Source organism: Dreissena polymorpha, chromosome 10 (assembly GCF_020536995.1).
Source record: "Dreissena polymorpha isolate Duluth1 chromosome 10, UMN_Dpol_1.0, whole genome shotgun sequence".
Taxonomy (NCBI): domain Eukaryota; kingdom Metazoa; phylum Mollusca; class Bivalvia; order Myida; family Dreissenidae; genus Dreissena; species Dreissena polymorpha.
This window is the reverse complement of record NC_068364.1, coordinates 66,238,271-66,263,376: the sequence shown is the minus strand read 5'-3', so window position 1 is coordinate 66,263,376 and position 25,106 is coordinate 66,238,271. Positions and strand designations below refer to the sequence as shown.

At 37.2% G+C, this 25,106-nt stretch overlaps 1 protein-coding gene and 1 long non-coding RNA gene across 4 annotated transcripts in view; one reads left to right on the top strand and one right to left on the bottom strand.

The window, feature by feature from the left end:
- LOC127847879 (ras-related protein Rab-5B-like) overlaps nt 1–25,106 on the bottom strand; it is a 124,417-nt gene that overhangs the window by 73,781 nt on the left and 25,530 nt on the right. The window lies entirely within an intron of this gene.
- LOC127847883 (uncharacterized) lies at nt 3,942–9,410 on the top strand. The gene is made up of 5 exons (XR_008034231.1): nt 3,942–4,022; nt 5,094–5,201; nt 6,259–6,425; nt 8,719–8,827; nt 9,210–9,410. It is a non-coding gene; the product is annotated as an uncharacterized LOC127847883 (long non-coding RNA).

Genomic DNA, 25,106 nt, shown 5'->3' with positions numbered 1-25,106 from the left:
GGTCAATTATTCCAAAGAACCTAGTTGCTCGTGGTTGCATAGATACATACACTCGACTGACTTCCAATCCTAAGACAGCCAGCCTTTTACAATCAGAATGTCCAGCGCGATCTATGTAATATTTACTGTTTAGTTATCTTTGTTTCCATACACTAACGTATATATTCATGTCGTGGTCGTTTGTGCAAAATGTTTCCTTTTTTTTCATCAAAGCCTTTCCAATGTTGCATTGAATAAGGCGGCCACCCAAACCGACACGCATATCGGAGGCGATGCATCATTGGCCGTGGATGGTCCTAATTTCCAGGCATCTTCTTATGCGGACACTGGTTGCACAAGGACCGTGTCTGAAGACGCATCTTGGGAGGTCGATTTGGGAGACCTCTACGTGATAAATCGAGTGAAAATATTAAATAGACTAGGTAAGTATATACTGTAGTGTTCCCATGTGTTGTGAACTCTTAATGCTGAATTGTGTATTCAACATAATCTGTTATTTGATATTTAAGAATTAATCGACGGGTAACCGTTGGCTTTTGCGGTAATAACCAACGATGTGGATTCCGATGCGTAGGAATTAAACCACGAGGCGTAGCCCGAATGTTTGATACCAAGCATCGGAACGACAATGCCATACCCGGTTAATGACTCAATGGACATTACTGAAAACATTGTTCTGAAGAATCGAACGATAAGAAATCTGGTTCAATATTCACCGTTAACAAACATCTTGGGCGAATTATGTGTCGTACAAGTTGCAGTGCATAAACACATGTTCTTCATTTTCTATATATGTGAGGCAGTGAAAGCAAGTCCGTGTATGATGGCAAAAGGTCTGTAATTAGATCGAGAGATTAATGGATTCAAAATGATCGAAACCCGTCGAAGCCGTCGTGTAGCCTTCTGACATATAATTATATATGAAAACCTATGAACAACTTGATTAGTGATAATAGAAAAGTAATTGATTAACAAAACCTGACAATCAAAATAAATCTGTTTTTTTTTTCTTTAAAAACCGATTCATTTCTCGAAATATTTGCGTCCGTAATTTAGATTGTAATTGTTATGTCAATGGTTTAGAAATTTAATTACTATCCAGATACCAGTCAAAAAAATCAATCACTTAATGGTGCTTCCGTTGTTATTAAAAGAATTACATATACAAACGCCGAGTTTTTATCAAGTGAACATTAGGCGCATGTGTTTTGAAGAGCTTGCAAGCTTGCCACCCTGATACCGTTAATCAAACACAAGGTATAATTACCATCATACCAAAAGGCGTTGAACATAGGTAATATTTATATAACTGGGGCCAAAGATTTTTACGTAATACTGCAAATGAAATAGGTTCTTGACAAAGTAATATATACATTAAAGAGGCTTTTTCACAGATTTTGGCATGTTTTGAAGTTTATCATGTAATGCTTTATATTAATAAATGTAAACATTGGATCTACAGGAAAAATCAAGAATAAAATGTTTTTTAAAGAAAAAAAGTAACCGTATGCAGAGCTCGAATCACTGACGCCTGGACTTTTGGAGTAAAACCCTACCCAATTAGACCGCTCGACAATTCTGCCAAGTATGTTGATAGACGCATTTATACTTTATATATGCAATCTTCGTAGCTTCACAAAATATAGCGACAACAACAGAACTCGCCAAATTATTCAGTCGTTTCGCGTTGCAGCACTTTATAATATTCAGGTTAAAAATCTTCGAAATATGCATATAATGGCTATATTAGAGCATGGTAAATGATCAGTACTACTTTTTTCCTCACAAATATCATAACTAAAACGAAAATTTGCGAATCTGCAACAACTTTTTTCCAATTTTGTCATTTACGAAAACGTGAAAAGGCCCCTTTAAATCAACAACGACTTAATTGAATGAATCAATGTTTGGTGTATATGAGAGAATGCTAGACTCATTTATTATATTAACTATGCAATACATTAGATAAAAAAGGTGTATTCTTAAAATCACGTTCAAAGCGTTTTTTTTAAGTATATAGTTTCCATCCAAACTTTTTTTCTATCTATAATAAAAGCAATAAGACGTTACATCTTGCACATAATCTCGACTTTATGAAAACGTTTACGGGGTATTCTTATACACACACAGAACTAAACATCAGCATGAATTGTGTAATATTTGTTTCGTTTTATTGTTAAGAAGGTATCACAACGTATTTTCTTATCAAACGTATAAACGCATTATTAAAAATACTAATTTTCAGTGATTTTAGTATGGAACCTTTATAGATTCGTCCGTAACAACTCTTTCCTATTTAAAATATGATAACCATATCTGCCAATTGTATAATGTCAAAACGATAGTAAACTTTTTCACAGATTTAGAGGGAATGTTTACGTGTCATAAGTTTAAAACAGAACGTTTGCTTTATGTGAAGCTCTTTAAAATCTTCGTTCATGTCTTAATCTTAGTAAATGTTGGGTGATAAAGGAATGTTTATCTATAATTGTAAAATAAAAACTATGACATCTCTAAAAGCAGCGAATTGCATTTTTTTTATTTCAATAATTTCCGTAATAGAAAAGATCAAGACGTTACCTATTTCGAGTTATTTGGAAAGTGCTTTAAGAACTAATGATATTAATGGTATTCCTTAACAAATTTTGAACCTCGCGCTGTGAAACAAGGGTTTAAATGCATGTAAGTAAAGTGTCGTCCCAGATTAGCCTGTGCAATCCGCACAGAATCATCAGGGACGACACTTTCCGCTTTTATGATATTTTTCGTTTAAATTCTCTTCTTAGCAAAAACATAGTAAAGGCGGAAAGTGTCGTCCCTGGACTTCACAGCTAATCTTGACGAAACTTTATTCACATGCATTAAACCCCTTTTCACAGAGCACGGCTCATTTTTATACTATACTACAAAGAATTGTGTTGTTTAAATGTTTTAAGTGTTAGAATATGCATGCATTAAATTGCTTTCGTGGAGTTTCCGTGCGATGTGGAGGAGTGATCCCTTGATTTCCGCACACCCATTGCCGTTAAAAATAAATAATTTAAACGTACACAAAAAACATGTTTTTCATGATAAAATTTCATACAGAGCCTACGTAAGAAAACTGCATTTTGTATAATAATGGAAAAACAATGCATCATGTCTGGCAAATTAAAATGCCAATGTCCTCGTAAAAATCTGATAAAAAAAAGTCCAAGCCTAAAGACACCTTCTCATGTGCTAGTTCTGGCTACCATAACTTTAAATGTCGCTTTATGATTTTTGAGTGGCGCGACAATACCATATAAACTGTACGCTCAAGTTTCTTTAGCTACTCTATGCATGCATTTTGCACATCATTTAATTAATTAACATTTACTTATTAGCTATAGTACGCATATATCAATATAACTACTTATTTGACTCTGATGAAACTAAATGGAAATATGTAAGCACCTATTTACAACTCGAATAACCTCGTTAAAAACATTCTGCAAACGTTCACAAGGCACCGAGGGTATTCATTCACAACAACGGGCACACATTCTCGCTATTTCTAATCATGTATCATTATTTGAAATAAAAATTTGCGGGCTGTCCAGTATCTAAAAAAACGTACAAACAAAGGTGCAGCGTGTCAAAATTGCTTGTAAAACAATGTTTTGGATGTAAAAAACGTAGTAACCACTAAAAATAGCCAAGCAACAAATGTCCGTAAAACCGATGTGCGGATATAGTTTATCAATATAACATGCGTACTTATGTATGTGGTAAAACGTCAATTAGGCGAGAAATTTGTCATCTGAAGTTTTTTCAAGTTGTTATCTTTCACAGTCTCACCCGAAATACTGTTCGTATTTAGGTCTTCACTCACAATTTGATGTTTGTATTTACACTATTTGCCATCCTTCCTCCATTATACATCGGGGATTTTTTTTAGTATATTTATGTGTCGGTGTTACAGATTACGTCGAAGCACCTGATATTGATCAGTGGGTTTCTTCGATTGTAAGTTTTTCCACTCAATACACGAAAGAATCACGGTAAGTGTTATCATTATTATTGCATATATCTAGTTCGATTACTCGTCATTTATGTGTAGTTGTAATCTTTATTAGCCACTTATGATGTCTTATCACCAAAGAACTTTGACGTACCAAAACTGAGTTATTTACATTATTAATTTTGCGATGTTTTGGAGATATTCTAATAGACGATGTTTAAAACGACATTAAACATCGACGTTAAAAAACGTGTCGTAATGTTTTTATGCAATGTAATATTATAATGCGTTTAAAGGATTTGCTTTGCATACCTGTTGATTGAACGTTCTTGTTTTGTGCTGTCATGATTTTATTCGATTTACATTTAGGACGTGTTTGTTTCTTTGGCTTTTTGACATTTAAAGCATCGATAGTGTCGTTTTCAGTACAAAGCCGGTCGGCTAGTTCGTAACTTGGCATATCTGTTTTGACGATCGTGGTTGTTATTTTCGTTGTCAAAATATCCAGTTTTATTTTTGAAAGGACCAGCAGATAGCGACGTTTCATAAATAATGCTTTTGATGTAGACGGGCTGCACGTTATGCCTTAGAAACAGCGAATTCTGACTGTAATTATCGAGTTAAACATGGTCTGAGGACAATTTAAATTTAAAGAAATTGGAATTGGATGTGTATAATTGCAACTTTCATTATTTAGAGATCGGTTTGTGTGTATATTGTGCTGTGGTAAACCGTTTGTTAATTGGTCAGTGACATGAACAAAGGACCTGTTTCTATTATTTTTAACCTGGTTTTGAAGCTGAATTTCACGTCGTTTATTGTTGTTATGTTTAATGACCAGCAAACTGAAACGTATCGTACATATTAATTGTCCTTTATATTTACCACAAGTGTTGTTTTCAATATAGGAACATCGGCTTGTTTTATCTTTGGACCAGCGAATGGCAATTCACCACAATAGTTTTTTCCATAGTAACCGTGTCAGCTTAGAATGCATTTTGGCAAAAATTAAAGCATATGATAATATTTGTTTTTATGATAAGATTGTCATCTTGAAATGCCTTTAGACCAGTGGATTGCTACGAATCCTATTTGTTATTTGTAATATAAGATGGGCCGCCAGTGAGATGATTGGAGCAGCTAATGTATATCCGAACTATGGCGATAAAAAAGGGCGTGGGCTCAAAAGGATGAGGGGGTCGGAATTGAGTACATTGAGGTATGTGCCTTAAAATGCTGCTTTTGTATTTGACTGGTACATATGTGTGTATGCGTAGCAATCACATGGGCCAGCACAGCATCCATTAACATTGTTGTATGTGATTACGGTTTAAGATCAGTTCCACTTTGCGGTACTTTATTTTCTTGGTCTTAAAAGATAGCACGAACTAAAAATCACTTGCGGAGTTTTTTTTTATACTCAATGTCATAAAATGTACTTTGTTTGCTGGTATGAGTATTACATTGCTCCTAAAATTGACAAAAAAGACTTTAGAAGTTGAAAAACGAAACAACGAAACGTACTTATAAACATCAGAAAATTGCAAAAGTGTTTGGGTTAATTAAATAGTATATATCCTTGCAGTTATAAGTGAAACAATTCATTATTATATTCGTTTCAAATAATCAATTATCTTTTATGACTGTCAGAAAATCATATTCACATTTCAATGTCTTTATTCACATTGTATTCTGATATAGCTGTCTTTTAGATATTTTAAGGCCAAGCACGTGTGTAAATTATCAACAACACAAAATACGTATTTATATTTTTTGTCTAAAAATTAAATCATTTAACACAATTTCAAAACTATTTGTTCAACTAGTATTACCCCTTGATATGGGTCGTGCTCTGTGAAAAGGGGGTTTAATGCGTGTGCATAAAGTGTCGTCCCAGATTAGCTTGTGCAGTCCGAACAGGCTAATTAGGAACAACACTTTCCGCCTAAACTGGATTTTTGCTATGAAGAAACTTTCTTTAAACGAAAACAAATCATAAAATCGGAAAGTGTGGCCCCAGATAGCAAGTGCGGACTGTACAGTCTAATTTGTGACGAAACTTTACGCCCACGCATTAAACCCCCTTTTCACAATCTTGAATTATGTTATGTTGCACAATAATGATGCGTAGTGCTTGGTTTTCTTTTGAACTCTGTTACAAACCATATGCTCACTTCACAAACTGGTAATCCGTGCATTTCGCATTTAAACGCAAAAGTATTCATATTTGAAGCGCTTAATAAACATGTACTAAGACGCGTTAAGTCTTATTTCAGGTAATGTTCACGAAGAAAGTTTTCGTTTCTAAAGTTGACATCTATGAGACGTGGAATTCTGGGGGCGTGACGTCAATCAAGGGCGTCAATCAGGGCAGTGGGTCGTTCTGTGGTCAGGGGCCGCAAGTCATATACAGAACGCCCGCATTTTCAGTCCGCCCCTATTGGTACGCAGTGTTTATTTTGTATGTAGATGTTTTTGGTGCTATATTTCATCAAACACTGTCACTGCCTGCTATGTCATTTGCCAAAAAGAGAATGGCTTTAAATTAGCTAAAGTAATACCCATTTGGATATAACCTTTTTCTTTATATAACCCCATAAAACCGATAACATATGAAGAATGTATGTGTCCTAACGTAAATTTGACTGAAGAATATTTTTAGCTAGGGGCACCCTTGCTGTAAAAATGAAGGCAGCAATGTAAGTCATAACGAGAGCGCCGATGGCGCTGAAAGCATTGTTGCAAGATACAGGGAAGTTGCTGCTGAAGTAAATGTTTAGGTCAAAATATACTAAACAGTTTCCTTATATGTTTCGATGTAAAAGCGACAACTTTGAGCGAAAATAAATACAACATTTTGCACATAGAGACCCCCATAACCATACCTTTTCTTGGCGGGCATTCTTAGCTGAATCGATTTAAGCAATAAAAAAACCCTTTGTCGGATTAATGCGTGATATACTTACATTATTGATTCAGGGTACTTTTTTTGATGATTATATAATGGTCACCAATTAAACTACTCAACAACTAGTGTTCCGCTAATATGGGGGCGAAACGACCAGGTGCGAAACGACCAGGGCGGAAACGTCTTGGGGGCGAAAACAATCCGAGGAACCCCAAAATGTTCTATTTTTAGAAACGGGAATTCCAAATAGTGACGAATGTGAATGGTTACAAAATGACATAACTATGAAAATAAATACGTAGAATTACATTATTTCACGCATACCATTATGCAACCATCCGTTTTCTTTTCCGACTTGATACATTTACAGCTTTCCATTAATATTTTACAGACACAAACACTCGTCAAGAATTCGCGCGAATCCATTAAATCCGATGCCACATTTAAACCGTTAGCTCTACTCGTAACGTAAATTTCTGGCTCAAAGTAAATCATTTTAACTTCAATTAACACATCTCTATTACTTTCAAATCTACTTCATCAAATCCATAGAAAGGCAGGTCAGAATCCATGTCATAAATCAGAAAACATTTCATCGTACTCCGCCATTTTTTACACATTTTCAAAGAATAAAAGTGCTTTTTTAGTGTGCCCCACTTTCCTGCTGAGGATATGTTTTAATTTGCTATTTATAATTAACCGATGAAATGTTACATATCCTTAAACCAGGGCCTTATGAATTCAGTTATGTAAACATTTGACCTCTCACAGAACAGTAAACAAAGGGAAATAGAAATTAGGTGCGAGGTCACTATCAACAAGAACAGAATTGTTTTACGAACGAAATTTGTTTTAGTTTTTTAGAAGTTTTTTTTCACGTAAAAACGGTCTTGAGAAAATTCACTTAAAACGGCGTCAGCAATAGTCTTGGAAGGAAACGTTAGAAAAACGTTTCCAAAAAAAAAATAATTTAAGAATTACCATATACTAAATTAAATAGATATTTCGTCTGATTTTTGATCAGGTAAGGCTTCATAATGGTCAACCGATCGATGTGGGTTTTCGAAATGTAGCTTATACCTTAAGCATAGGTGCGTTGCACCTATGCTAAAAACGGTATTGCAATGCCTGCTTCTTGTGTCTTGATTATATAATTGAAGACACTTCCGCGAAGATTGAACCCAAAACAATGAACTTGACGACATCATTTGGACATTCATTCTGGGGTTGCGATGAGATATTAAAAATATTTTGAAGATCATAAAGGAAAAAAAACGAGCTTATTTTCGTTATAACATCACCACTTGTAAGCTAGACAATTTATATATGTTTATATTGCAAAAGATTTTAATTTTGATACCTTTCCGAAGAAGTTATACCGCAATATCATACCGACGTAAAAACACGTGTAATATCGCTTGCGTCGCTTTGATAAGATAGTTTAAAAACCCTTTCGGTAGAATATTGAATAAGTATAGAGTGTTTGCATTGGAACGATACGGTATGGGTTCAATTTCCTTAACAATTTGATTTTTAGTTGGTTTATCAACTTTTTTTTAAAGGGACATTGCTTTACAGTATTGTTCAATGGCCTCAATCAATTTGGACGTTATATGAGGTATAACTCATAAATATATCTTACCATCGGTAACACCATATATAATAGTGATGGCCTTCACGGAAAAATAGACGATCTATCAAATTACCGAAAACTGACTTAAGACCGAGTTATGACACGATATAAATGCAGCCAACCGTCTGCGTTATGATCTTAGAGTTTGTAGTCTTTTAAGTTCTTACAATGTTGTACATTTGACTCTTTTACTAGACGACCGAATGTTTCACGAATCATATTCGCATTGAGGTGGACACTTCAATTTCAAACTCGTGGGTCGAAATAGATGCAGTGAAGCTGCACGGGAAAGAAAACATACAAGGTAAACATAATACAAATCGGAAATGTATATTTTAACAGTACAAACTATCTTTTTCAATATCCGCGCTGATGTTAAAATTGTTCCAAGTATACCTTAATTCAAACATTTTCCGACATAACACCACTTTACACTGTAAATAAGATATATTTATATTCTGTGTATACTTATATATGTTATAGTTTTTGGAAGATTGTTTCGCTTCTTAACTTATAAACTGTGCATTAAATGATTTTTTTAGAAACATGCACTGCTATTCAATACATTCCTTTAAGAGAATAAACTAATGCGATGCGTTTGTTTCTATTTTTGACATACACACGTAATTAGTGCGTTTCTAAAATTGAAGATCAAGGTATGTCATTTATTTGTGTGTGCATCACAGTTGCACGTTTGCAAGACGTCGAGGTATATTCCGCTAGAGAGAGGAACGCATACACGTTAGCCAATTATCAATCTGGTGTTGCCGGTGACAGTGTAACTTTCACCCAAGATATGTTTGCACGCTGGATCAAAGTCACACGACGTACGCCTATTAAATCACTCAGCTTATGCGAAGTGTTGGTTTTCGGTTTTCTGCCGGATGACACTGTTAAGAACACGTGTTGTTTTTCCATTTTCTTTGTTTTCCTGTTTGTTCGCGCATGCGCAGAGCTTTAAAATCTTATAATCGCAAATTCTGGGCCATTTAATGACTCAGACGCTGCACCAATACCCGGAAATCGCTTAGTAAAAGCTATTTTTATAAAGATCATTTTCTTAAGGTGGTATTTCAAACTTTTGATTTTTCGAATGTAGGAAATATGCCGTTTCACAATCGCTTTTAGTGCTAGCATACTAACTAGTGAACCGAATCTAAAATAATTACTTGTTAATTGTTGCAACGATCGGCTTTCTGAATAGTTAGCTATTTGACGTATAAATAAATCGACAAACCAGACATCTTCCGTGCTTCTTTCCTTCCGTAAAACCGTTCATCCTTCCATATGTCAGTCTGAACGCTCGTTGTGTCGAGCGTTACTCGAGATCACGGCCGTTAATCACGCGCGCCACCTCTTTTTTTGCGATGCATTAATAAATGAGCCAATGCAACTTCCGAGGTGGCGCTCAGGTCCAGATGTTTTGAAATTTCATTGACAATTTTACAGGGTGATTAGTTTTATATGGGTTTTTTTTTCGGCGTAGCTGTATTAAGCCAGCTTTTCACCTTACCTGACCTTTGTAAGTGTCCAATAAAATTCAAATAAAATTTCCCGCGGCTAGGTACGAATGAATACACTTCATTTATTCCATTGGCTGATATGAGTATACCACCAGAACATTGGAAACATATTCGCGTCTTTGTAACACTGTTTTACTGCATGAAACAATTTTATCTCTAATGAAAAGGCTCAATAGATAGAACAGTTATACACTCAATTCTCGACATCAATACAGTTTGTGCGTGCACCTTTTATTTTCAGAGAATTACCAGCGCAAAAGCGTTTATACTTAAAGGCTATGTTCTCATATTTAGTACTTACTTCCATATTCCCTGTCAACATGTTAACATGTAAAAGTATAAAGAGCAGTGGAAGCGAGGCCTCACTTGCATTGCATTTCAACCCGCGAGGTATCGGGTCAAATTCGCGGCCAGTGTGTGAATGTCAAAATTTATTACAGTTCATCACCGGAGTTCGCGGCCAGTAAAATAATCGTTATATAATAAGACGCTATCCGTGAACTAGGTGACCTGGGCTTTTCTTTAGACCAGAAATATGTTAAATGTAGATACTTTTAGTATTCAGCAATATACTTATGGTATGGTCAATAATAGATTCTTAATGTGTTTTCAACAATACAATGATAAAAAATTATTTTTGATTAATTTAATAATAATTATTCCACCATATTGACTAATGTATTAAGCATATGCGCGATGATTCTCGATACTGTTAATAATCGAATCAAATAGCAATGCCCGACAAACCACTAAAACAGGTTTGTTCGAAGAACGCGCCTATAAATACGTATACTTCGCGTGTGGCCGGTTGACTCATATGTTTTAATTTCACTTCCATTTTGTCGTTTGGTTATCTGTTGTGTATCTATAGGTTTATGACCAGCAATCTGTAAGAATGTAAAATAAGCCGCGAAAACTCCGCGTAACATCCCGTACTGCGTGCGATGCAGCTAAGAACTGTACAGAAGAAGACATTCGCTATCCTTGATCTCATTCATTGAACTATTAACGCCGTATATCTTTTGTAAAGATATTTCTTGTTCAACATAATTCGCATTATTTTAAAATCGGGCAATTTAGTGCGATTCAGCGGAGATTTATTCGTCCAAAAATATACAGACTCGTACATTCTCAACAAATTAAAAACGTGAGAACCTTTATAAGTTGTGGCATGGTGGAGTTTTAAAAAGCATTTCGATGAGTTTTTCCAGTGTGACGAGAACATGTTCACCCAATTAAATCGCTAACGGCATCAAACGATTGCGTACAACATACATTAGATGCTGCATGCACACAAATATTGGCTTCTTGCCGACCTAGTAGATAATTTGCATTTTTCCACAAGAGATGGAGCAAATGTTTAGGAGGTGGCGCTAATGATAGGAGGTGGCGCCAATGCAGGATGTATCAATTAACAGTCGTTTCGCAATGGCATTATCACATGACGTAGATTTGAAAGATAATGTTATTTGTTATATTAAATTTATTTTATAACGTACATACGAGGCCTAAATCTTTACAGAACATAAACACAATTATAATAAATAAGATGTAGTTTTTAAATAAATAAGTGATCAACTCAATTAAGAAGTCACCAACATGATACAAACATATTATACGATGTATACCACAACTTTGTAATACTCAATTAAACCAATATCTTAATGTTCAACATTATCAAAATGATTCATCGACATCAATATTTGTATTCAGTATGATAATTCACGAAATAAATATAAGATAACACTTCTACTTGTAACTATGATTTGTGGCCGTTAATCAAATTGTTTAATTTACTAAAAGATCAAGGTCAACGAATCTTTATTAGGCTCATTTATGTTGTTTTCCTACCATCAACTCTAAACAATGAAGATAGCTCGGTCTTTTTCCGTTAACATTTTGTATAATACATGTAAATGTTGTTATCTTACAAAGACGAACGTTTAAATCCATCAATACATTATTCAATTTATTCGAAATCTACTTTTTCTAATTAAAAACGCAAGCGACTCAAAATTGCTGAAGTAGTCAACTTACAAAAATAATGTAAGTCCGAAAACAAAATAGAAATCATAACATAAAATATTTCACTGTAAAATAGCTATAACTGTGCATTGGCGCCACCTCCTAATCTGAGCTCCACCTCCTTGGCATTGGCTCAATCTCTTTTGAAAATGCAAATTTATCTATTAGATCGGCTAGAAGCCGATGTTTTTGTGCACGCATTAACTTGTACATGCTCAAAGCAATCGTTTTATGTAATTAGCAATTTAATTGGCAGGGAATTTGCTCGCCACACTGGCAAAAGACATCGATTTGCTTGTATGAATTCTACGATGCCACAACTTATAAAGGTCCTCCCGTTTCCAAAAGGGTTGTGATTGTATGTTTCTGTACATTTTACGATGAATTTATAATCTCTGAATCGCACTAATTTGGCCGATTCTTTAAAAAATATTGCGAAATGTGTTGAAAAACATATTACACCTAACCACGCTGTAAAATTATCCGTATAATTTCAAAACAAGTATTGAATGGATTCTTATGATATTTTATGTAATACCAGGAGGTAAAATATACTAAAACGTACCCGGAATTCTAACGCTAAATTGGTCGTTGTCGGCTTTTTTCAAATTAATTAGGCCTATATGTATGTCAATATTTTGCAAAATTGCTTTTATATTATCGAAACTCATACTAAAAAAAGCATGTTGCGGCATTTTTTTTTCAAAAATAATTTTGTTTCGTATTCCATGGCGTGTTTTACGCCATCGGATTTTTGGTGGGAATACAACATGGGATACATTTAAGTAGTCCCCGAGGCGACATTGACCATGTGTGACGTAGGTTCGACCCGTGTTCATCGCCGGCTTTGCGTACGGCTTTGGATGTAAATTTTCTTGCAACTTTAGTAAGTAAAGTTGATGAGATGGAATATGATAGTGAAGAATATTCTGTTGAACCGTACATGTATGAGACGGAATTTATTGATTATCAGTCTTCTTTTTTTATTCTGACTCGGAAAGCGATTTATCGTTTACCGATGCTCAAGATTACCATCGTGTTGGTAATAGATCTATCCAGGAAAAGCACGAGTTTAGAAAACCCCACTAATCACCCCGGTACAAACAATGCTGGTACATTAAATCAACCAATGATAGCTTACTTTAAATTATAACGGTTGATACGGTGTGTGATTTTGAAAGGATTATAAATGGGTCATGTTTATTTGTACCAGCAGATTAGTTGGTTTTCCAAAAAGTTGCTTTTTCCGGGATACACCTATTGTCTGATTTTGTTTGATGCAATGCCGGTACCAAAACATAATACAAATTTTAAAATGGTTGATTGTAATTCTACGATCGCGTTGAATATGACTATGTTGTACGGTTCATAATAATCGACACAGAACGGATACTTGCAAGAATTCTGAATGGATTACTTGAAACATAAATTCATGTTTAAGTTAAAATACAATTTAATTCAGATAATTAGTATTACGTGGAAATGCAAACTGTTCATGGTTATAAATCAATGCTAATAATTATTATCAATGCACAAAACCACAAGTATGTTGTAATTTATTGTGAATATTTCAATGCAACATACTTAATGGTATTAGAAAACATATTAATAATATTCATATTATTTTTGGTTGTCTTAAAAAAGTTCTCAGGAGAATGAAGAGGTCGTTCTCCAGTAAGAAAACCTCAATGACGGAAACCCCTAAAATCAAGCGCGCAATGTTCCGCCCCGGGGACATCTCAATTGATTCCGAGTCTGGCGCTCCGTATTCAGCGACGCGTATTACCGATGACACCTCAATAACCCCAATCGTCCCTGTAACCGTGACTCCCCAGACAATTAATGACAATATGTCCAAAACCCCATCGACCACGAAGCAGACTACTCCCCCTGCCAACGGGCCATCATGCTCCCAAACCCATAAACAAGCCCCGGCAATATGGCTTACCTTTGCCTTACCACTGTCGCGGTGATCTTCCCGCGAGAAAAGGCTAAGGCAATAGGGGAAGCCTTTATCAAACTGCTAGGATCTGAGAGAGTAAGACCCCTAAAAGAGTCCAAAGCTGGTCTCCTCTTCAAAATTAGGGACGACGCACTCAACCAAGCTAAACATTTCTCCTTTGATAGATTTGACTTCAAGCTAATTGCTCAAACTAAACTTGCAAGGGGTGTCATCCAGGTTCCCAAAAACGCGGATATAGACAAATTAAAAAACGATCTAAAAAACAAATCCAATGTAGAAGCAGTCCATAGTGGTCTTAAAAACAATGTCATTACGGTCACATTCAAGACGGAAAACGCCCCAACAAATATACTAGGCCACAATGTTAAGCCCGCGCTCCTAGCAACTCTTCGATGCTTTAAATGCCAGATGTTCGGCCATGCGTCCAATGTTTGTAACAATAACGCGAAGTGCCCACATTGCGCGGGGAATCATTCGCACGCATCGTGCAATACCAGGCACGCTAGGAAATGCGCAAACTGTGGCGGCGGGCACAGCGCGGCGTATAAGGGGTGTCCGATCTATCTCAAATACCAATCTACTATCAACAGCAAAAACTTAAAGGTTACCAATCAATACATCAATAACCTTCAAGCTATAAATAAGCGACCCAATCTTGCCCAAATAGCTAAACAGTTAGTTGGTAAATCTGAAACAGAAATTTTGTCCATACTCAAAAACAAATTCCCCGAAAATGAGGCGCAATATAATTGAGCATACCACTCCTACTCCGCCCGAACAACCGGCATCAACATCAACCACAAATAATGTAGCCACAAACAATGTTGAACATACATTCCGCCATCAGCAACAACAACAGCATAAGCTACCCTCCAGCTCACAAACTTCAGATCACCCTAAAAAAATGCTCAATCCTATACCATCACCGCAACAAACAAGGCAACAACCTAGGCAACAACGCCATCATCAGCAACGACACAGGATATCCGACCACCCCGCGTATTCTCCCTTCAATATACATAGAAACCGGCTACGCATGGCCCGTAACAGCTCGACCCCGATCATGCCACATAGCCTCCGCAAAGGACACGCGATTGCACCGCCGCTTCCGGTCTTCTTTCGCCACGCGTACGGAATATATTAAGTTAATCCAGTAGCCTCAAGCCCGTACGTTAGGTCAATTTAACACACCAAACCCCAAATGTCTGCGACAGTTCATACTTATAATATAAACAGTCTTACAATTATGTCGTGGAACGCCCGAGGGGTTACTCATAACTCAAATGCAAAAATGTACGAGCTTCAAAATTATGTTAATAACAACGAAGTGCATGTAGTATGTCTCCACGAACTACAAAAGTAATCACAGACAAGTTCATTAAAAAGGATATCAAGAACCTGTGCGAGGTGAACAAAGAGAAAAACTTATAGGCACTGGGGTAGCAATATATGTAAAATCGGGCCTTTCATTTACTAAAATAAACATTGATCAAGATTGCCCTATTGAATCGTGTGCCCTCACACTGTACTTGACTAAGCACCAATCATTCCGCATTCAATGCGTATATGCTCAAACTAAAGATAATACGTGTAAAAATTATGCAAAAATTTTCCATTCAGTTGAACATAGAAAGAATAATATTATTGTTGGCGATTTCAATCTAAAACACCCCTGCTGGAACCCCGAGGGTGATCCACGATGCGACGATAACTCTGAAAATCTCCTAAAATTAATTAACAATAACAGCATAAACTTCCTTAACGACGGTCAAATAACGAGATTGTCTGATCGCGAAGATCAACCCGACAGCGCGATCGATCTAGCTCTTACCTCAGCCCATCTTCAAGCTATAAGCGATTTCAATGTCATTGACGACTCGTTTGGAAGTGACCATCTTCCAATCATAATAAACATTAAGACAAGAATAGAGAATACCCTTCCGTCCACACAACACAAATGGAAAATACACAAAGCCACACCTGAACAATGGAACAACTTTAAAACTCAGTGTAATAATGAGTTCCTTCCTAATGTAGATAATACTGACACCAACTCTTACTTTAAATCCTATATAACAAAACTTAAAACTGCGCTTGATAACTCAATCCCTGTAAGCAAAACACCTAAAAAATTCAAACGGTCTGTACCATGGTGGAATCAAGAATGCACAGACGCCATTAAATATCGTGAAAAATGTAGGAGAAAATGTATCCGAATCAGAACCGGACCTAAGTATGACAAATATAGGGAAGCCCGCAAAAGTGCTAAACAAGTATTAAAAAAGGCAAAATTAGAAAGCTGGAACGAATTCTGTAATAATCTCTCACATAAAACAACTAGCAAAGATCTATGGGATCAAGTTAAGCGCATGCAAGGCAGACCCCCTACTAATACACCTATCTTTCGGGTTAACAACGAAGTTCTTGTATCTAACGCTGATAAAGCTTCTGCCCTGGTACAACATTATCAAAAAGTAAGCAGTGACGAAGGATACTCTGAAACGTTTATTGCAAAGAAAATAAAAACAAAAAATGAATTTCCTGTCTGGTTACAATCTCTTGCCGAGGAAAAAACTCACAAGTACAATGCTCCTTTTAGCCTGTTCGAGCTCGAATCAGCTCTCCTTACATGCAAAAACGGCGCGCCGGGCGACGATTACATCCATTATAAGATACTTAAACAACTTCCACTCTCGGGGAAACAAGAATTACTTGCCCTTTATAATAAATCATGGTCTGAAGGTACTCTTCCTGATGAATGGCACGAGGCCACAATAGTTCCGATCCTTAAAATCAATAAGCCTAAAGACTCTCCAGCCTCATATCGGCCGATCTCTTTAACCTCTACGTTCACCAAACTAATGCAGAAAATGATAAAACCGAGACTCTGCGCGTATCTAGAAAAACATAACAAAATCTCAGAAGTCCAATCGGGCTGTAGATCTAACCACTCTTGCGAAGATCATTTAGTACGCCTTGAAGCTGATATTAAAAGAGCCCAAAATCTCGGTCAAACCGTAGCAGCCGTATTTTTAGACCTCACAGCCGCATTCGATAAACTATGGAACGAAAACGCCATTAAAACACTTAATACGTTAGGAATAGAGGGTAAAATGCTCAACTGGCTTGCAGCTTTTCTTACAACGCGTAAAATAAAAGTGAGACTGCATGACGCGACATCAGAATCAGTTGAGACTATAAACGGCTGTCCCCAAGGTAGTGTCCTATCTCCAATATTATTTTCCGTGACTATGAACACCCTAGACAGAGAAATTAAGGCACATAATTCACAAAATAACACTGATCTAATCAATTTATCACTTTTTGTAGACGATAGTGCAATATGGACCACATCTAAATCACCGAATCTAGCAATTACTAAAATCCAAAAAGCCCTAACTGCAATAGAAAACTGGAGCGCATCGTATGGCTTCCAAATAAATCCCACAAAAACCCAAGCAATCTTATTCCCTGCCAGTGCACAAAAAGTAGCGGCCAATGCACGTAAAGCAACTCGATCTAAGAAAACCCCTAACCCCCCACAACTTACTCTATGTGGTGCTCCTCTTCCGCTTCTTGACAACATTACTTTTTTGGGTATGACATTTGACAAATATTTAACATGGAAAGACCACATCCTTAAACTAGTTGTACGCTGCCAAAAGGACCTCAACTTTCTAAAATGCATCCAAAGAAACAACTGGGGTACGGATAAAAAAGCCCTTATGCGTATTTATAAAGCCACTATCTGGGCAAAAATAAACTACGGAAGCATTGCGTACAATTCAGCCAGTGAAACATTACTCAATAAATTACAAGTAATCCAAAATACGGCACTTAAAATTATAACTGGTACACGTAAATCTACAAGCACCGTTCTGCTGCACGCTGAATGTGGAATGATAGAACTGGGTCAACAAAGGCAAATTAACCAACTAAAATACCGCGCGCGCACGCTATCTATGGGACCACACCTCCCAATTAACCTTAGGGTTACTGAAGACCCGGCCTACCAAAAAAGGAAAAAGAAGAGTGGTCTCCCGTACGCGCAGAACGTGCTCGAGCTAGGCAAATATTATGAGACTATTGACATTAAAACTCAGGAACCTACATACTTTAGCTTAAGAAATCTATCAAAACCAAATATTGACTTACATCTAACAACATTAATTAAAAAATCCGACCACGACCCAAACAGTGGCTCTATAGCTCAAAACTATGTAACAGATAAATATGTGGATTACACCCAGATTTTCACTGACGGTAGCAAAAATGAGGAACTTGAAATAGCAGGCGCGGCTTTTGTAGTGTATCAACCCAAAAATGTCATTATACATCAGTGCAAGGTAAAATACAATAAAGAACTGTCTATATTTGCTTGCGAACTAGCTATAACAAACAGCGCCATAAAGTGGCTTAATGAACTTGAAACCCACGAACGCCCAAACTACGCGATATTAACCGATTCTCTCAGCGCCTTACAAGCACTTAATGCAGGATCATCGAAAACGCGTCCCGACCTTATATGTGCAACATTAAAGGGAATCACAAAACTAGCAAACAACAATATCACTCTCCAATTCGTATGGATCCCGAGTCACGTAGGCATTCCGGGTAACGAACACGCTGACCAACTTGCCAGAATAGGTTCCCATGAAGGTCTACCCTCTGATTTAAAGCCTAGCGCGCGCGAACTTATTGCAATCATAAACCAAAAAGGGTATAATGAACAGGATCACAAATGGTCAATTTACTGCGCCGATCATAATTTACCGATATTAACCAACCCTAGCCATAAGATTAACATCTATAGTCCCATTAAAAGGGAGGACAGGGCTTACTCGCTCATGCGCCTAAGGGTGACTAGATTGCACGGCGACTATTACAAAACTGTCCTCTGCCCCCAGTGCAACATTCATAACACGTTTGAACATCTTTTCTTTATATGCCCTAAACACGCTGAACAGAGACTAGAACTAAGTGCAGGGGTAATAGCGGCATACAAAAACCCACTTATCATTAATCGCGACTCACTGTTGATGCCTCCAAGCGGAATCGCTCCTGTTGTGCGACTGCACGTGTTTAAATTTTTGCGCGACACGGGCTACGTAGATAAAATATAATATTCCGTTGGACTATTAGCGGTAGATAGAAATAACAACACATACCGTCAGTTATATATTGCTTCATTTATTCAAATTAATAATAGCAATCTTATGTACTAATGACGGGCGGGACTCGGACGATGGTCACTTCGGTGTGCACCATATGGCCACTCGTCTGGGCCCGAACTGAACCTAACCCTATTATCCCGGCCCTATAGGAAAATTAAAATAAATAAATAAATAAAAACTCAGATCAATAATGGCAACTTTATGTACTAATGACGGGTGGGTCTCGGACGGTGGTCACTCCGGTGTTGTCCATATGGCCACTCGTCTGGGCCCGGCTCGAACTTATATACTATTATTAATTAATTTGGTTCTAAAACTGTACCGTAAAACAATCCATGATATATGTAATTTTAAAGATTCCAATTAATAATGACTTATGACAAGAGGAAAATTGCATCAACAAATAAATAGATATAGAAACACTGCATGTAATGTGCACGCCGAGAACCTATAATTGTATTTGGGGTCCAAATGTACTTTGGATTGGTAGTACATTACAATGCAATGTCCAATAACACCTTGTTGACGTCAATACATAAATAAACAATACTATAAACAAGGCAAAGATGAGGGAGCTGTCTATAACGAACGTTCGCGGTTTCCTCGTCTGCGCTTTATGATATATAGGAAAATTACACCAATAAATAAATAGATAAAGACTAATAATACTAAAACGACGGAAGGGTACGTCCCCCCCCCCCCCCCAATACATATGTCACTTGGCCCCTTTCGACCACTATGGATAAGCTCTAAGCCTTCTTTTACAACCAAATAGCGCTCTAGGTAACAAAACCCAGGGTTCCGCGAGACCCTCGCTTTCCTTCTCTTAAGCTGTAATCAGCAACAACGACGAAGGTAGGGGACACAGACAACATACTTCCACGCAGGATCGGAAGACGCAGTAAGTGCGTACGTGGGCAAATTTACCCACAGTGCAACCCCTATAGGTGTAAATATTGTTGTAATTAAATGTGATTAGTTAACATTTTTCCCATATGTACAAGACTTAAACATGTTGAGTAGAGCGTGTCGGCTGGGCCAGAGGGCGCGCCTGAAGAGATATCTCTCGCCCGTGCACTCTGGCTCCGTTGACATGACATCAGTGCACTCTGGCCCCGTTGACATGACATACCCAACATGACAAAAATAAAAATAAAAAGAGAATGGTGACGGTATTTGTTGTTGTTGTTTCCCCTACTGTAGCGACGGTGATGTTTTCTTGTAGAGTAGTGTAAGTTTTTTCCTTGCATGCCTGTGCCTTGTTACGTTTGACGTTGAATTGTAAACCTTGTATTGCTAACCTGCACGTATTACCCTTGTCACTATGAGGATCAGATCGAATTAGAGGGATGGTCAGCATTAACATCCCAGATCTATTCCCTCCTGAACAAAATGCACTAATACATATAATAACCATCTGTGTAACCACTAGCAATATAAACAGGAAGAAGAACGTGCGCGCTCTCTCTCTCTCTCTCAAAAACAAAAAAAGGCGCGTGAAAATTGTCTCCCAAAGAAAGAAAGTGTAGAACCAGATATTGTCCTCCCTGTACCACCAACAACCAATCAGTCATCTCGGTCCAACCACACAAACGCAGCCCCTTTTCTACTATATTAAACTTCAAAACTATTCTGACCCTTGCAACACCATTAAACACCTGACAATATCCAACAGCACAACAGAGAGAGCCCATGTGAATTTACACCAAGACACAGGACAATAGAGTAATATCTGTACTAATCTATGTTTATGTACTAACAAGTCCTCCGCGAGGGACGTTAAACGGGGGTGCAGTGTATCGGTGCTGTACACCGGGCACTTAAAAGAACCAGGGGCGCCTCTGGAATCGGGGCGCCCTCTGTATCCCGCTCGAACCCCCACTAACACCTCTTGGGGCGGAGAGCACAAAAACCACACACAAACTTTAAGGAATTAACATTAATGCCAATAAGGATAATGATACTCTAGAGATAATAGGAATACTACAAAAACCATTTTGATAAAAGGCAAACCACTACATAATCCATTAAAAAAAAAAAAAAAAAAAAAAAAAAAAAGCATCTAGTCACATTAAGGTCTCATTGGCCATCGTGCTATGATGTATAATATGACCTTATTTTCTCCCCTGAAGGGTCACAGGGGCAGGTCGATACATCTGTAGTCGAGAAGACGCTGGACGACCTGTAAATAAATCTCAAATACACACACATGTTGTCTTAAAAATGTAACTTTTCTATGTAGAAAACAGTATATTATTTGGATTAAATATTAGTATAAGTAAGTTAAATAGTGTTTTGTAATTTCTTATAAGTTGAAGAAATATAATTGATAAGCACACGTAATATTTTTGATGATTTCAATATTTTGGAGACCCAGACCATAACTACCATATCTGAAATTATCCGGACGATCTTTGCACCCGAAAGCAACAAACTGAGCCATGTCGAATAACGTTTGTCATGCAAAAGAACTTATTGCAACGCAGGTTTTAATAAACTTAACGAAAAACTAACAAAATTACATTACGACATTGATTGTCAAAGTTGACGTTCACTGCGAAATGCTCAAGCTCAAATGCGTAATAAGGATATTTTTTATCTATAAAATAGCATTTTGCATTATAAACATGACCGTTTACACATGCATTATTTTGTGTTAAATTGACTTGAATGAAAATTCATCTATCAATCGAGGACATTAATATTTCTGTTGTTTGATTCAATAAATGATTAAAACAATGACATTTTCTCAACATCGAAGGCCAATGCCTCAATGTTGCGTAAACACAATTCTTAGGTTTGGGGGGGGGGGGGGACAGCACTTGTTAGTTTTCATCTTCGGGGGAACTAAACATCTCGTTCTTATCCTTCCATAGAGACCTTCCGGCGTCTGTCATCTCACAATCCCATAGGAACTGCTCTGAGAGTCATCAACAGTTTGACGTCAGTGATGAAATGCGCCGCGCACTGTGACCGCCAGATGGCGCCAAGATGTAGGTCAGCACAGTACAACACGTCAACGAAAACATGCTCTCTGTACCAGTGGTTTGACAACGCCTTGAACACAAACGCTAACTCCGTCATGCTCGTACGTGAACATGGAGTGCGGTTTCTTACATAACCAAGAATCCGTCTAATTGAAGGGACAAATCGACGGATAATAAACAATACAATTATCATCAATACGTTAAAACTATATAGTTGCATAGCATATAGATATTTGTTTTACAAGTAGCTTTTATGGGATATATTATTACATTTTTGTATCAACACACTTGTTAAAAAATGTCTCATAATCGCATCGTATAATGAAGTATTTAAATTCGTCAATGTACTTTGTTAGTCTGTAAATAGTTCAATGTCGTGTTTGTTTGGTCAAATTTTATGTAAAATGTAATGGGAATGCCTTGATTGTTCATTCTGAGTGAAATTAGGCGACGATGATTGATTGCTTTAACGGCACTGAGTCTTACGTTGTCATCGGGTTGAACGATTATGCTCACCTCGTCACTCCGCTGTATACTAGTATATGGAGCGTGATCTGTGAAAAGGGGGTTTAATGAATGTACGTAAAGTGTGCAGTCCTCACAGGCTAATCATGGACGACACTTTCCACTTTGATGATATTTTTTCGTTTCAAGACAGTCTCTTCTTATCAAAAGTCTTGTTTAATCGGAAAATGTCGTTTCTTAGTACCATGTGTGGACTGCACAGGCTAATCTGGGACAACACTTTACGCACATGCAGTAAACCCCCCTTTTCACAGAGCACCGACCATGTTTCGTTCAACTGTTTGTGTGTTTTGTTTGTCTTATTGGCATTGCTTTTTTGTTCTGTTTGGTATATCATACATTCATTTAGCTCCGCATTCTAAGGGTAAAATTAATTTGAACAAGTTGAATATGTTGAAGCAATATCTTACACTACAAAGAGCCCAGCTTATTAATGAATTAACAAATACATGTTTCAGAACGATGTCAGGTGGCCAATACAGATGCTATCTTATAAATAACGTCAAACAAAACGAGAAGAACGCACCAAGTTAATTACTCATTACTTATCTCTCTTATTAGACATGTCTTTAGTATGCAGGCGATCCATTGATTGTTGTATAATTTCATGTAAATGGCGGGCTGACATCCGTACACGTCCGTCGCATATATCATATTACTTCGCTACCTTTGGGAACGTGGTTTTGCACAAGATCCCATCGGAAATTGTACACGTCACCATTCAGTGTTCTAATCTATATTAATATATTTTCTTTAGTAGAAAAGTCAATACCACGCGCACGGATGGATATTGCGGTCATACAATGTGTTATTGTCATGCCATAGGCCGTTACTTTTTAGCTTTTAGTTCAGAATATTTTTCGAACCTTGGAAAACTTTTCTGTTAGAACTAAATCAATAGAAATAAATCGCTATGGCCACTAAAATGGAGTTGTGTACGTTTATTATGTTTTAAAGACTACGTCACACAGTCTTTGTCACAAGACTATCTATGTGTACAACGCCATCTTCAGGAAATGTTTTTCCATTTGAAGTGCCAGTCGACGTTCAAGGAAATTAACAAGGATTTCACGAAGGAGCAGGCGTTTGATTGGAGGACCGAAGCGTACGTACGCCATCCATTTAATGGCCCTATATAAATCCAGATAAACGGGCGATCGAAAAGAAGTGTCGTAATAACGAGGGAAAGTTCGCGGATATTTGTCAGCATATATTCAAATATGAGCAGAAAAAAACGTAAATTTTAAGATGATGTTTGCAACTAAAATGATAGGCATTATATTTTTAGCCGGATTCTACAACGAAAACTTCCGTTGTATAGATTAGCAAAAATCGATTGTTTAGATGCCGGTAGCATTTTGCTTCACAGTTATGTTTTCTTTTCATGTCAAAGACACATTTCGCCAATCGTAATAAACATTTACATAAATGTCCTTTGAGTGGACCTGGTTCCGCTTCACAGCACAATATGACCGTCATAAGTAAACATTGAATTTTGTCTAAATACTAGTTTTTCTGACCATTAGTTTGATTAGAAAAATATTATCACACAAACGTTGATTGGGTGGTCCTCTGCCAAAATTATTTACAAGTTCGCCCTGTTTCTTAAATGGCCGCTTGAGCCAAAATGAAATGTGCTTATTTTGTATGGCTGCTTAAGTTCTTGGTTGTCTTACTTGAAAATGGTAATATATAATATATTTCAGTTTGTTATGATGTACCTGTTAGGAACTGTACACGTTCATATCAGCATCAATTTATGATTATGTGCCTGCAAGGAGCTGTACGCGTTCATATCAGCATCAGTTTTTGATGATATACCTGCGATGAACTGCACACGTTCAAATTAGTATCAGCGTGTGAGTATGTACCTGTTAGGAACTGTACACGTTAATATCAGCATCAGTTTGTGATGATGTACATGCGAGGAACTGTACACGTTCATATCAGCATCAGTTTGTAAGGATGTACCTGCTAAGAACTGTACACGTTCATATCAGCATGAGTTTGTGATGATGTACCTGCGAGGAACTGTACTCATAACAGCATAAGTTTGTGATGATGTACCTGCGAGGAACTGTACACGTTCATATCAGCATCAGTTTGTAATGATGTACCTGCGAAGAACTGTACACTTTCATACCAGCATCATTTTGTGCCGATGTACCAGTGAGGAACTGTACTTAGACAATAACACACGACAGAGCTGTTCCGGACGTCTATAATTTGCCCTCTGCCGACATAACGGCCCGAGGGTCTTGGCCATTATGCGACTAGGGCCGCTTTTAGACGTCCGGCCCAGCTCTGCCGTGTGTTATCGTTTTATTATACATTGTATATCATACTTGTTTGGTACAAGTTTCATTTAAATTTATACCAAACCAGC